At 44.2% G+C, this 15,429-nt stretch overlaps 1 protein-coding gene across 4 annotated transcripts in view; it reads left to right on the forward strand.

The window, feature by feature from the left end:
- Positions 1 to 15,429, forward strand: part of GPR141 (G protein-coupled receptor 141) — a 190,963-nt gene that overhangs the window by 72,589 nt on the left and 102,945 nt on the right. The window contains exon 5 of one of the 4 annotated variants that reach the window (XR_014246801.1): positions 10,169 to 14,685. The exons of the other annotated variants lie outside the window; for them this stretch is intronic. The gene's annotated coding sequence lies outside the window, so the exon portion shown is untranslated. Of the gene's footprint in view, positions 1 to 10,168; positions 14,686 to 15,429 lie in introns of those variants that run through there. 4 annotated transcript variants of the gene reach the window in all.

Genomic DNA, 15,429 nt, shown 5'->3' on the forward strand with positions numbered 1-15,429 from the left:
AGAGATGTGTGAAGCTTGTCCTGCTCCGTAGTTCTTTTTTTTTTTTTTTTTTTTAATTTATTTTTGGCTGTGTTGGGTCTTCGTTTCTGTGCGAGGGCTTTCTCTAGTTGCGGCAAGCGGGGGCCACTCTTCATTGCGGTGCGTGGGCCTCTCACTGTCGCGGCCTCTCTTGCTGCGGAGCACAGGCTCCAGACGCGCAGGCTCAATAGTTGTGGCGCACGGGCTTCGTTGCTCTGCGTCATGTGGGATCTTTCCAGACCAGGGCTCGAACCCGTGTCCCCTGCATTGGCAGGCAGATTCTCAACCACTGCGCCACCAGGGAAGCCTGCTACATGCAATTTTGATCAAGATTTTAAATGATGATCTCTTTAAATTTTTGATAGTCTTCATGGACAAAATCCATTACTCTCAAGGTTAGGAATAAAAATTTTAAAACCATGTAATAACAATTCAAGAAGGATACTTAAAGAATCAAAGAGCTCTTCCTTTTCTTTCATTGACAAACGTTAGGTTGAAAAATCCCCTGATGATGCAATTGCATTTCAAATTCAATCGCAATTTTTTATATCAACTATTACAAAATAATGAGGAAGCTCTTATTTGCGGCGGAGGCCTGCCTCGTTCGAGCAGTCACCCTACAGCGATATGGATGTTGTAAAAGGGAACATCAGCGACAGTCCTCTGGCAGCCCCCAATTTAGAGACCTCTGACTAAAGCTCCACCTCCTGGGAGTCCCGCCACTCCTCCCCAGCCTTCAGCTCCACAGCGCAGAAAGCCCCATCCTCAGCTGTACAGTTTGAGCACAGCTACCCAATTGGTGTAGGGCAAGAGGTCATGGCTGTGCCTTGGGCCAGATGGGCTGCTGAAGGACTTTGCTTTTTATGTGGCACAAGAGGTAGAAATCCAGAGTGGACAGGACCCCTCTCCTGCAGGCAGTGCCTGTGGAAGGGAAGCTTGTGTGGGATTTTGCTCACCATGCTTGCAGCCTTCCAGGTGTCTCATCAAACCTGGGCCTCTTCCTCTTCAGCATCCTCTGAGGAGCAGCCGAAGGTCATAGGCAGGGGGTACCCTTGGCTGGAGAGCTTGGCTGCACATGGGAATCATCTGGCTGTTTTAAAAAATACTGATGCCTTGGTCTCACCCCCAGACATTCTTATTTAAATTAATCTGGGTGCAGCCTGGGCACAGGATTTCTAAAAGCATGCCAGGTGATTGTGACATGCAGCAAATTTGGGGATCCACTCTCAGGAGTGGACTTAGGCTGTAGGGCTGTGGGTTTTCAACTCTACTTGCCAATACCTAATTGTGTTACAAGATGGTTATACCCACGCACTTCCCACTCCCAGTGCATCTGAGTCCCTGATCATTGCCCTCTAGCCATGCTTCGTGTTTTATCAACTTGGTAGGTGTGAAATAGCATTTTACTGCGATTTTAACTTGCATTGTCTTGCCTTGTCTTCTAACAGTATTGAGTATACTTTCATATGTTCATTAACTTTCCTGTCTTCTCTTCTGTGAAATACCTGTTCAGATCTTTTGATAATTTTTTGTTAGGTTGTTTGCTTTTTCCTTCTTGACTTACGGGCATTCTTTTATTCTGGACATGAATCTTTTGTCAGTTAAATGTGTTACAAATCTCTTTTCCCAGGTTGTGCCTATCTTTTCAATATTTTATGGTATCTTAATGAGCAGAAGTGCTTAATTTTAATGTAGTTGAATTTATTAATAGCTTTCAAAAATAGTTTCACCTATTTTTGTCTTTAAAAAAAGTCTCCTACTCTAAGGACAAAATGATATTCTCTTATGTTTTCTTCCAAAAAATTTAAAGTTTTACCTTTCATGTTTAAGTCCTTAATTTATTTCTGTCTATAATTGATTTTTGTGTACGAAAGTAGGGAAGCAGGGCTCTATTTTCATTGCCTTCCCATGGGGGTCACCAACTGTCCCAGCATCATTATTAATGTATTCATTCTTTCCTCACTGATCTACAATACCCTGTCTCTCAGGTCAGGGGATAAGCTATTGCATGTCAATCCCATGGCACACATGATTCAAATTTGTGCTTCCAAAAAATTGTAAATACCATTAGCTCTCACCTATTCACCACTGTTCTAATCCTCACAAAAATCATATGAAGAAGGATCTTTCTCATGTGCTTTTTACAAAAGGGAAGAGAGGCTCAGAGAGGTTGTCAGTTGTCCAAGGTCACACAGCCAGGGTTCAAATGCAGGCTGGCTCCAGAGTCTGTGCCTTGACCACTGTGCTGCGCTGCCTCTGTAAATGACTACATATTCTGAACTTTTACAGTTCCACACTCATAATTATTCATCATTAGTGCCTCTATTGTATTGATAAATGACATAAAAGTTTAAATATACAGATTAGGAAACATGAGATAGATGATTCCAAATGATGCCCTTTAAAAAAAATCACTGTATTTTTAAGCATTCAAAAAAACCAAGAAATCTACAGAGGCCTTCAATTCTTAGAGTCTCCTAATGACTGTAAACATCCTGTCACTCAAGCTGGCAGGTCACAGAGTCCACAACTACGCCTCCTTTCGGCCAAGTTCACCTTGAGAGTTAGCACTGCAGCTCTTGGCTATTTTCAAAACCTGAAAAAAAATCACTTCTCTGTTTTAAAAAAGGAAAACAAGTTAGAAGAGACCTGGCCCCTCTGAGCACTGACTGGGCCTGGGAGGCTGGGGGCAGAGGGGGTGGGGTAGACCAGATGCCAGAGGGGACGCAGGACTTTGGTTCAAAGGTGCCCACTGGGCTGAGATCAGGTCTCTGCTGCTGGAGGGGTTGGTTGGAGGCCTGTTGAAGTCAGAGCATGAGGAACATCTGTTTCTTTCTCTTTTCTGAAAGCTGGCAGGCGAGCAAACTGATCTGTGACCGGAGGGTTTTTGTGTGCGATAATTGGGTTCTCCTGCAAACAAGTTGGCATGCAACATCGGCTGTTGGCAGGTCTAATGACCTTTTGGACGACTACAGAAAAAATTGCCAAATGGCTCTAAAATAACTGGGTATCCTGACGTCTTCATCAACCTTTTTCGGAGCACTGTTTCCAGAAGAAAATGAGTAGAATGATATTCAAGCCTGGGAAGCCTGTTTACCTCCCCTAAGAAGTTATTCTGCCCCACTGCAGCCTGAAGAGGCAAGGCGCCGTCTACCTGTCTCCAGCTTGCACGTCAGCTCCAAGGGAGACCTGGTTCACAGATGTTGGAATCGCAGTTCATTTTCCACTATCTTTATTGACACCAGTTGCTGCCAGCGCTGGTGGGCAGGCAAGAGTTGAGTATTCAATGCCTTTCTCTCGCCACTCCCGCCTTCCCAAGATGAGAAACAATCACACATAAACAAACCCATCCAGATGTCAAGCATGAAACCAAAAGTTAAAATTCCAGACCTTTCCGGGAATCACCATTCCTGAAGATGGGGTGAAAATAACAAGCCTTTGTTCTACAAATGGAACGCATTTTTACATTGAAATTCCTAAAGACTGGGACAAGATGCAGTCTTCCTTTTGTTTATCTTTCCATGAGGCTGAAAATTAATGTCTTTCTTTACATAGAGAGAAAAGGATTTTGGAAAGAAGAAATGGGCTGGACTGTGGAATCAGCAATAGAGATTGGTTGGGGCGGGGGAGAGGATTCCTGTTTCTCACTAATAAGGGAGAAGTGAGTGGTCATGGGTCCCACTCTGATTTCCTTGGCTAGATGAATTTAATGTAATTTTGTTCTTTTTTGGTCAAGGCAATTAATTAGAGGCTTAAGTAAATATGATTTGATTGTCATATTTTTTAGATTATTTGAAAATTCACAAATCTCTTGTGAAACAAATCATGTGTTCTTAGTCAGAAAAATGTACGCTGTGTCTACCTGAGGCCCTTCTATCCAAGAGCCCAAGGATGGGCTCATCCAAGACCTGCGGGGCAGTTAAAGTCAGGATCAGCACAACACTGCCGAGATAGCCTCTTCTTTCCCACAAGGTCTGGGTGAAGGTGCAGACTAAAGCTTGGGGGCCGGTGGTGTGTGGCCATTCATAATGAGAACGTAGCAAAAGCGGTGGGAAGGGCCCAAGGGGTTCTCCATGGCCCATGAAACCTCAGCACCACCTGGGGACTCGGGAGAATCATGGTTTTAGTGGGGAGAAGAGAGGGCTCATGATTTGATATCCCCTTCTCACGAGCCATATTTCTCCCTAAGAGAGGATAGTCGTGCATCTCCTGTGTTGCCTTTGTCATTCCATCACTTTAACAAAAATGCACAAAACCAATTACTATGAAGACATGGAAACCCAGACAAATTGTCCCAAGAAGTATCACTTGTTGATGGCAGAGCCAAGTCTGAATTAAAAGCTGAGTCTCAGGACTCCTGATATGAGGGCACCCGCAGCAGGACACTGCTGAGTGCTAACTGCCTCATGTCACCTTTAGGTCATTTTGCTGTAGGAGCTTAGCAATTATACCAAGAAATGACAGGCTTATTTTGGCAGCTGGAGATGGGGAAGACAAAAGAACATACAATAAAGGTAATATTTCTTTTGTTAGTAGACTTCAGAGCTAGGCAGAAGGAACTGGGGAATAAATAATTTAAAACCATGAGACATGTCTAAACCCACTTCTTCCTGATCTACACGAAGCTGGCGTCTGTGACTAGACATGCGGCTTCCATCTGTCTGGTTTCCTCTGGGTAGTTTTATTCTATGATTCTTCCTGCTAAAGGAAAGATGCTTATTACACAGTTCAGTGGCACTTAATGCAAATTTGAACTATGTGAAGTTGAAACAGCGTGACCTGGAAGTAATAACAAGGTCTCAACTGGTTACTCAAATTTGAAATTTAGAAAAGCTATAAATTCCTCAAATTAAAAACAAATTCACACAAATGATTACCTTTGGAATGGATAAACAACAAGGCCCTACTGTAGTTCCCCTACAGGGAACTATATCCAATCTCTTGGGATAAACCATAATGGAAAAGAATATTTTAAAAAGAATGTCTATATGTGTAAAACTGAGTCACTTTGCTGTACAGCAGAGACTGGCACAGCATCGTAAACCAACTATACTTCAATAAAATAAAAATTCTCACAATTTCAAAGCAGGGGGCCTGTATGAATTGCATCCTGTGTTCACACTATTGCCAGGCGACAGTGTCACTTCAGCTGCTTAATAGAAATACCCTGCTTTCCCTGTCAGAGGGCTGTGGATCACCCTCAGGTTTGCATGCACCAGAATTTCTGCAAGGGGTTTTGATCCCTTTTGTGCTGTTATTTTAATATTCATTGCTACTTAAACATTTAAAAATTTCTGTATCACATAACTGTATCATCCAAGATGTCACTGTCACATTGCTTGTGCAAGTGCTGAAAATCAGGTCTGAAAATCAGTAACTTTGCAGTGAAATTTACATAAAATGCCATTACACGAGCCAAGTGACCACTGGGATAGGCCAGGCAATAAATTCAGTGAGTCCCCAAAGGAAAATATTAATGAAGAGACTGAGAAAAGAAAAAAAGAAATATTAAAGAACAACATGATAAATACATCTTGAGATAATTGTCCCTCCACCTTGCCCTCAACTATTGTTTTTCCTTTAGAAAAATTAATTATGGGGCTTCCCTGGTGGCGCAGCGGTTGAGAATCTGCCTGCTAATGCAGGGGACACGGGTTCGAGCCCTGGTCTGGGAAGATCCCACATGCCGCGGAGCAACTGGGCCCGTGAGCCACAACTACTGAGCCTGCGCATCTGGAGCCTGTGCTCCGCAACAAGAGAGGCCGCCATAGTGAGAGGCCCGCGCACCGTGATGAAGAGTGGTCCCCGCTTGCCGCAACTGGAGAAAGCCCTCGCACAGAAACGAAGACCCAACACAGCCAAAAATAAACAAATAAATAATTTAAAAAAAAAAATTAATTATGAAAGCTTTATATCATATGAGGTTTTCGGGAATGAATCCTTGATATAAATAAGGATACACTGTGCCTAAGTTATGGGTTAAGTTGTGTCCCCTCCAAAATGTGTTGGAGTCCTAGCCCCCAGGGCCTGTGAATGTGACCTTATTTGGAAATAGGGTCTTTGCAGATGATCAGATTAAGATGAGGTCATTAGGGCGGTCCATAATCCAATATGACTGGTGTCCTTATAAAATGTGGAAATTTGGACACACAGACAGATATGTACAGAAGGAAGATGATGTGAAGACACAGGTAGAAAGCCACCTACAAGGCGAAGAGATCCTGAGGGTAGCACAAGCTGGAGGAGAGGCGTGGGACAGATTGTCCCTCACAGCCCTCAGAAGGCAGCAACCCTGCTGACATCTTGATTTCAGACTTCTGGCCTCCAGAACACTGAGATAATAAATTTCTGTTGTTTAAGCTACTCAGTTTGTGATACTTTGTTATGGCAGCCCTAGCAAACTAATGCACTGACTGACTTTTGTTTAAATAACTCATTTTTGAAAAGGGTACAAAGGTTCCCAATGTTTTGGCCAACAGAGGACCCTGAGGAATGCCTGCCTGTCAGGTTACCAGTCCCGAAGGGAGAGCCTTTGCTTTCTCACAGTCATTTACATAAGTCCATCAGGTAAACTTCGAGGCTGATTGATTGTACAGCGAAAGGGAGACCTTTGATTCGGGTGAGGACACTGCAGGGCGATTTGGAGCATTGCCTGGATGACCAGGCGCACTTCCCAGCTCCCACTTACAACAGAGCTGGAGAACATTGGTGGGAACAATCAGGAAGGTTGAACTTTGCCTAAGGAGGTCCGAGGCAATGTCAATAACCTGCATTTTGGTCAAGAGCCAGGTGTGTACAGGTACAGAAGAGCATGGCTAAATGGAGAGGTGAGGGCAGCGGTGGGCAGGTTGAGGGGAAGAGTCAGAGCTGAGGCGGTAAAGGGGGTGCAGTGGGATGTACCACAGTTTAAAGTGCTGCATAGAGCCGGCACCCCAAGGGGGATGAGGCTGGAGTTTTTGGTGGACAAAGACCAGGTTGGTGGGGACAGAAACAGAAGCCCTTCCCTCTGTGCTTGGCCAAAGGTGACTGGCAGGGCCATCCCAGGTGGAAGGGAGGGGCCAAAGCAGCCTGGGCTGTCTGCACTGGGCAATTCTGGAGTAACGTGTCTAATCATACACAAAGCAAAATGGTTTCTTGGGGTGATGCATATTTCATACACAGGTTGGTGATTTGGGAGATAAAACCAAGTGTCAGTTAGGCTGCTGTGATTTCTGAAGCAAAAGTGTCTAATGAGGACTCTGTGTACAGAATATGAAAGAGAGTTAATCAAAGAGGTTGGTACACAGATGCATCTCCTAGTCTTGGAATGGCTCGGACCCCTTCTGATCCAGCGGGCTCCAAGTCTGTGCTTCCATTTCTTCCATGGTCTGCATCCCTCCCTCAGTCATCATATGAGCAAACATGGAGGCAAGCAGACCTGGTTGGAGGGAGGTAGGGGATTATGTATCTTTGGGGGAGGGTAGTAAAGACAGCAATCACAATAATAGCAATGGGAATCACAGTAACGAATATTTCCTGAGGACTTTAGATGTGCCAGGCCCAGAATTAAGTATGTTGATTCTCACTGTAATCATGCAAGAAAACTATTATTATTCCTTCCCCATAGATGAGAAACCAGTGTTTCCCAGACGTCAAATAAATGCTCTATGTCACACAGATGGTAAATAGTAAGCTATAATAATATATGGTATTATAGCAATATATAGTAAATAGAATCCGTGGCCTGGGTTTTCCTCACCACAACTCTCATAATAAAACAAGAGATTTGAGCCACATTAGTCCCTTGCCACAAGCTGTGACAGGGGTGGGGAGGGAGAGCTCACAGGACAGCTGGCTCTGTTTTTCCTAGAGAGGTCTAGTAAGTGGCTGTGGAATGAAATGAGAAGTGGGCGTAGTGTGTGTAAGTTTCAGGGGAGGGAGAGGGGCTTGCTATATAGTGAAATTCAGATTTCCTCAGTATGCCCAGCAATACCCAGCATTAGAAAAAGGTAAGGCAGGGGCAATAACAGCAAAAGAAATTCATGGTTTGGTCTACTTGTTATTACTGTGAATTGCTGTTCCTTCCTGTAGATTGAAATTCTGAGGTTATCAAGATGAAATTTCAGAAATGGTCCCTTTGCCCATTATTTATTGCAAATTGGAGAGTAACGTTTCCTTATCAAACACTGTTTCAGGGAGGTTGATCACGTTTGAGTTCCTCTTTTGCTCCATTTTCAGCTGGCAAATGCTGGCCGAGCTTTGGTGGTATTTGTGCATGCAGTCATAAGCTGTCATTTGGGTAATAAAGGGGAGGCAGTCTATCTCGAGAGTATGTTCTCCAACAGAGCCAGGAGCGTTCTGTGCAACTAGAATTACCTGAATTATTAAGTTTATAGCTGAGTTAGACTATAGAACTTGGCTGAGGTCAAGGTGGGCTTGAGGGTGGCCTGCATGAGGCCATCTGAAGGCTAAGGTGGTGCAGTTGAGTGGAGGCCCAGAGGAATCCGGGCATGGGCTCCTTGCTTGGGCTGCAGAAATGATCCTGTGTCAGGCAGAGAGTATGAAGGGCAGGGGAGGCTGGAAGGAATGGTGGGGACCTGGGCCAGTGTCCTCTGCAGAACCCATGACGCTGACTCTTCCTCCGGCCAGCCTGAGCCATTCTGTGCCCACCGTTAGTCCAATAGGCTGCTGTATTAGTTTCCTGAGGCTGTTGTAAAAATGACCTGAAACTTGGTGGCTTATAACAACAGACGTTTATTTTCTCATGTTTATTTTCTGGGGACCAGGGGAGGATCCTCCCCTGCCTCTTCCAGCTGCTGGTGGCTGTCAGCCCTCCTTGGCCTCCTTGGCCTGCATCTCCAACCTCTGCCTCCATGGCCACAATCCCTCCTCCTCTTCCTGTGTCACCTCTCCTGTCTCTTATAAGGACACTCATCGCTGGATTTAGGACCCACCTGAGTAATCCCAGATGATTTCATCTCAAGATCTTTAACTTAATTACTTCTGCAAACACCCTTTTATGAAATAAGGGAAGATTCACAGGTTCTAGGCATGAAGAAATGGAAAAATCTTTTTGGGAACCACCATTCAACCCATCCTACGTGCCAAACAAGGGAACTGTGAGGACCTATATTTTTGTTGTTTTTTTAAAAAAATGTTTCTTGGTCTCTGTGTCACACGTATTGCCTGGGCTTGAATTTTTGTGGGTGGCATTTAGTGGCAAAGGGAGCCAAACTTCAGGGTGTCTTTTAACCAAAGCTATGCTCCTAGGTGACCTGTAGGTGACTCTCCTCTCTCTGGAGCCTCCCAATCTAATACTCTGCAGCTCCTCCTCTTCCTGTGCCCTTCATCCCATGGTGGGCACATTAGGCTCAATAACTATTAAGAATGCAAGGGATGGGACTTCCCTGGGGGTCCAGTGGTAAAGAATCCACCTTCCAATGCAGGGGACGCAAGTTCAATCCCTGGTCGGGGAACTAAGATCCCACATGCCACAACTAAGCCTGTGTGCCACAACTACTGAGCTCATGAGCCTCAATGAGAGAGCCCACCTGTCACAAACTACAGAGCCCATGTGCCCTGGAGCCTGCGTGCCACAACTAGAGAGAGGCCCGAGCGCCACAACAAAGAGACCGCATGCATAACAAGAAGATCCCGCATGCCTCAACGAAGATCCCATGTGTCACAACTAAGACTCGACACAGCCAAAAAAAGAGGAAAATAAATAAATATTTAAAAAAAAGAATGCAAGGGACTTCAGAAACCATCTAATTCACATGGGTTCAAGTGTTTAGCACAACTGTAACTGGCTCTACCCTAGACTCATGACAGATAATAATTACTTATCGTGACACGAGTCCAGCTGGAGCCTCAGACTTCTCAGGCCAGTCCTCAGAGCAGCCACTGCCACAGGTTAGAGTTAGCACACGAAGGGAAATCTCTTTGTGATCTCTGACCCAAAACTAGCCTCCTTTTCTGGATAAGGAAACTGAGACCCAAAGAGGAGGAGAGAATTGATAAAAGTGGTGCTCTACCCAAGGGGTATTTCAACACTTCATTTCCCATCTTAAAAAAAAATCAGATTAACAACCCCTAGATTCTTAAATTATGATTTTTTTCATCTTCATAACACCTAAGTGTTGACTTGATTTTCTTTTTATTTTTTTAACAGCTCCCTACCCCATGCAGACACATGGAACCTGTCACTCTACCAACCTGACTTATGACATACCACACAGCCATTCTGCTCTGCACCTTTCAGGCCCCATCTGCTAACCCATATAAAAAACAAAATTTATATTAAATGGTATTTTAGAAAAATTATCATGGCCTAAACTGAACATCATTTGTCGGGAAACAAAGCATATGTTGACAATTTTGTTTTGGATTCTTGGCTTGGGGCCATTTGAGTCCTAGGGAGGAGAAGAAGAGCCCCTCTTGGGGGGTCCCCATTGTCCCCTGCAGTGTTGTCCCTGACACCTCCATTTCCCATGAGCAGTTCCCACCGTGAGGCTGAGTGGCTGAGATGCTTACCTCCTTAGGAATTCAAATTGGCCCTGTTTAGACCTATTGTTAGAAAAGAACATCCCTAAAACATCACATTTAACTCAGCTTCTCCAAATAGTTCTTTGGGCTGCTACAGTTTGGGGGGAAATGGGCAGCATCAGCTTGGGAAGGGTTAAGAGAACAGGAGTGAACATATCGTGTTTGGGAAAAAAAAGAAGCAATAAGGTTAGAATCAACGTTTAGGTTGGTTTATTTGCTTCTAAGGGACTAGTCCATTTGACACATGGGATGAAGGGACACTGAAGGGGGTTTGGGGTAGAACGGACTGCAGTTTTCAATGACTGAAGGGCCATGTACAATAATATTCCATATGAGCTGCACAACAACCCTCTGGGATAGCTGTTCTTGCTTTCACTCGACAGAGCAGGAAACCAAGGGTGGGAAAGTTTGTTATTTGCCCAACATCAGTTAGTAAATGGCAAGTGAAGTAATGGATTTTCAGTGTTTTCTTCTAATTAAGTAAGGTATACCAAGAAGAATCCATAATAATTCCTCCGGCTGTTTTTGTTCTTGAATATGCATTTCCCTAGAAAAAGAATCTAGGAGTAAATGAGATAGGAGCAATCATTAAAAGGAGTCAAGGAAGACCTCATCGCAGGCGGAGAGCTGAGATGGAGTACAAGATACAAGAGGACAAATTACATGATGATGTGTATTTCCTTTGTACATCCCAAACTGGAGCTTATTGAATTCCTGAAGTCCTTCTTGAGCTCTTCTGCTAATCTGAATTTTGCAGACCTCAACAGCATTGTTGTTACATTTTGATTATATTTTGAGTGACTATTAGGGCCACCATACTAGGTGCTTGGCAATAACTAAGATTAGATATCTCATTTAACCCTCACAATAACTTGGGGTGGATGGAATAGGTACTGTCATTTCCATTCTACAGATTAGGAAATGAAAGCAGAAGGTTACATAGTTTGCCCCAAGTCCCAATCCTAGGGCAGAGTGGGATTTACCTCCAAGGTTATGACTCTCCTGCGTGTTCTAGGTAACATTCTCTGGTTTGAAACTCTGCTGAAGGCAAGAAGAGTGGCTTGGTTTTCATTTGTTAGTTTCCCTTTAATTGGGGAAGAATGTATTATCAATGAGTCCCTTTCTTTGTTCCCTGCTGCTTTTGCCCCTTTAATATCTACAGTCCTGACTCATTCCATTTTGGTTTGTATTTCAACCAACTGAAACCTAATCCCTGATACTCTTAGCTGAGACAGAGCATCAAATATTAATCCTCCAGGGAAAGCGTTTTAAAAAGGAGACTCTGGAAGGGCAAAAGGCCTTTAAGACTCAGATGCTCTACTAACAGAAACTGAAGCAGGCTGACGGGGAAGATGCTTTTGAGAGGAGAGATCTCAGAGCTTCAGAACAGGTGGAGAAAAAGGTGTGGCTTACGGACAGGCAGCACTGACACCACTTGGGAGCTTGTCAGAAATGCAGCATGCGGGGTCTGCGCTTTCACAAGATCCCCAGGTGATTTGGGAGTACATGCGTTACAGTTTGAGAAGCACTGGTCTAATCCACACTCTGACTTCTTTGTCTGAACTCAGGCAGTGGACTGAGTTCAGAGCTGGAACTGAAAGATGAACTTGAACCATCTTTTTCAGGTGATCAGGCTGAGAGGGAACTTCAGGCACGAGCAGCAGAGAATCAGATGGGGGCCTACAGGAGCTGGCAGTTTGTTGGGAAACACCGTCGACCGATTTGAAACCAAATAAATGGGCCAACCTCATCGTGTTGTGACTGAGTTAGCAAAAATCTACCCGTCAAATCCAGTCCAAAGTGTTTTAAGCTTTAGATAAGCAACATCTAGCTAGCTCATCTAGCATTCAGGGCAAATGTAAAATAGCCTAAAATTTGTATTAGCAGTTGGCGAGACGGCCAGATCCCTTTTCCTCTGGGAACCAGTGCATTCATTTCTCTCACAGCTCAGTTCATGAATTAACTATTTCCCCTGGAACTGAAACCGGAAGAGTTTCTCTGAGCAAAAAGCAATTTCGTTCCCCTCTGATATTTTTCTAAATGCGGGTTAGCTTGAAGCTCGGTGCTGCCCTGCTCTTCAGAAATGCTCTAAGCTGACCTGTTCCTCTCTCTCCACAATGTCATCTCACAGATAAATCAGAGCCTAAGAATCAGCAGAAAAAGCAGCCCCAGAACTTGGCATTTTCTCAGTTTATCACACTGAGTTTTTGGCAAGTCTTTTAAACTTTAAGTGTTTAAAATTTTCCCTAATATGAAATCATTTACCTCACCATCTTCTCTAGTGGTGAAGGTTAATGAGATGATGCAGTGGCTTTGATCTCGTGGGGAGAAAAAGAAGCCTATAAATTTATCACACACAATGACTAGGTATAGACAAGATTTTTAAGAGAGGATAAATCATTAACACAATTACAAAGCCACATTAACATGCTGCCACCAGGCTGGTCCTATTTACAGGTGTGGCCATCAGAGTTATTCCGATGAATGAGGGTTCTGGCTCTAACACAGCTGATGCTTTCATTCTCCTGGGGCACACCTTGTCACGTATCCCCATTGCCTTCCGAATTACTTCCCAAAACTTCCATTTTTGTGTTTTGACCTTTGCTCACCTTTTCAAGCTCAATTTTTATCACTGCCTATCTCTCCTTTTGCTGTAAAGCCATTTTCTATTCTCATCTAATACACCAGGCTTGCTCTCTCTCTTCAGGGCACTTTCTTATGACATTTACTGTTCTTTTTGCTCAGAATACTCTTCTCCCATCTTCCCAACATCATCACCTGGCCAGTCCTCATGGCCCCTTAGGCCTCTATTGCCTCCTCCGGGAAGCCTCTCAGGGTCTTCCAAGCCTGGGCAGAGAGGGTCTCACGTGGCCCCATTGCATCATGTGCTTAAATCTTGCTAGTAATTCCCTGCTTATGCATCTTTCTCTTCCCCTAGACCAGTGGTTCTCAGCCTTGGTGGCACATTTAGAATCACCTGGGGACATCTGAAAACTCCAGATGTCCAGATCACACCCCAGACTAAAGAAATTACAATCTCTGGGGGTGGGATTCAGGTATCAGCTCTCCTGGTGATTCCAAGGTACAAGTCAGTTTGAGAACCACTGTACTAGGCTGTAAACTCCGGAGAGTGGGGAGAGTCACAACAATTGCCGTAATGCTTGATACATAATTGGCACTCAATAGAACTTGTTGAATGAAAGAGTGAATGAGGTGTCGGGGCCTCAGCTTTGCAGATCCTGAACTTTGCTTCCTAGGTCACCACTGGAGGATCAGGTTGTTAGGTACCTGAGGCCCTGAGATCCATCTTCCACAGAAACCAATTAATTTTATCCTCAGGAAATGCAACCAAGTTAACCAGATGCTTTTATCACCCTTCCTCCCCTGCTCTCGGTCATTAGCTCATTCTTTTCCCAGTAAGAAGGCCTCCTTAGAAAGCCAGATTAAGATTAGATAAGAAAAGGGAAGGAAGCTGAAGGTCTTACGGGATGTTTTTAGTTGGCTGTGATGCTGATAAACATCAACTTTCTACTATAAAGATCCCATGGATATTCTGGGTATTTGATATAATTTATCTGAAAGGGCTTTGAAAGCTATAAAACATCTTTGTTGTTATTATTATTGCATTTCACTTATTCCCATAACAAATATTCAGAGGGTCTTTATGATTGCACTAGATAATAGGAATATAAAATGGAAAAAGGGCCATTGCTGCTCCTGTGGAGACAGCGTGCTAAAGTATCCTCAGAAAGGGTCGTTGACACCCAGATAAATCCAGGAACTCAGAGAAAGGAGTGCTATCCAGCTGCGGCTTCCCCTGGAAGGTGAGTACTCTTAAGAGGAGAAGCCATCCTACTTACATGCATTTCCTCAAGGCCTCACACAATTCCTGGCACATAGTAATTATATCAATTATCAAGATAAATAATTGGCCATTTGGTAATTAGGATTCTTTGAGTTCCAGGTATTAGAAAACCAAATAGATTCATCTAAGCATAAAAAGATACATTGGAGGGATCAGGGTAGTTCAGAAAGTCAAAACCAATATCAGAAAAAAACCACAACCTAAAAACAGAGCCTCAGGAAGGCTGTACCCACGGCTTTTCTAAGGACTTTTGTCACTGGAACCTTGGGCCCCCTCGGTGTCCCTCACCTCTGCTTCTCTTGTTTGTGTCAGGTTCCTTCTCTCCTCCTGCAGGTGGGCTTGGGGCAGGCAGTAGGCCCAGGAGCAGCTGATGGCTCTGGACTCACATATTCCCAATCTTCCCTCCAGAGTGGAAAGGGCTGTCTCGGGTGAGCTCAAGTTACACAATTCCACGGGCAGGGCTCTGATTGCCCAGGATGAAGATGTTGCCAACCCCAGACTAGTCACTGAGGCAGAGTATGTGTGTCCACCTGTAAGAGGACCAGGGTGTGTGGTCCTCAAGGAAGGCAGATGTTCTTCTCAGAACAGTACCACTTGCTGGCATGTGGTTGTTACAGGAGACCCCTGAGTCCATCAGATAGTGTTTCCCAATTATGAGAAACAGGATTAACAGGCTGAGGCTATTAGTTGCAGATTTTTAGGAAAGGAACAAGGAGTTCTACTTGCCACTCTGTAGGCAATTACAATTACAATGAAGGCGAATGTAACTTTTGCAAACCCTAGACTAAAATTCCATCTATTTAGAAACCATGCTTACTTGCTTTTATGTTTCTACCAAAATTAGAATGATATTTACCCCATATTGTCCCAAATCTGGTAAGATAAGTTATGATCATACCTTTGGGCCTGGATGCAATAGCAAGAGGGTAGAGATGGCTACCCTGCCCTGGAAAGGGTCATGCTGGTTGCTCACAGCATTTTGGTTGCTTTGAGGGCCATCACCCACTGCTTGGGGCTCCCTG

Source organism: Balaenoptera borealis (assembly GCF_965194805.1).
Source record: "Balaenoptera borealis genome assembly, chromosome: 7".
NCBI classification, from domain to species: domain Eukaryota; kingdom Metazoa; phylum Chordata; class Mammalia; order Artiodactyla; family Balaenopteridae; genus Balaenoptera; species Balaenoptera borealis.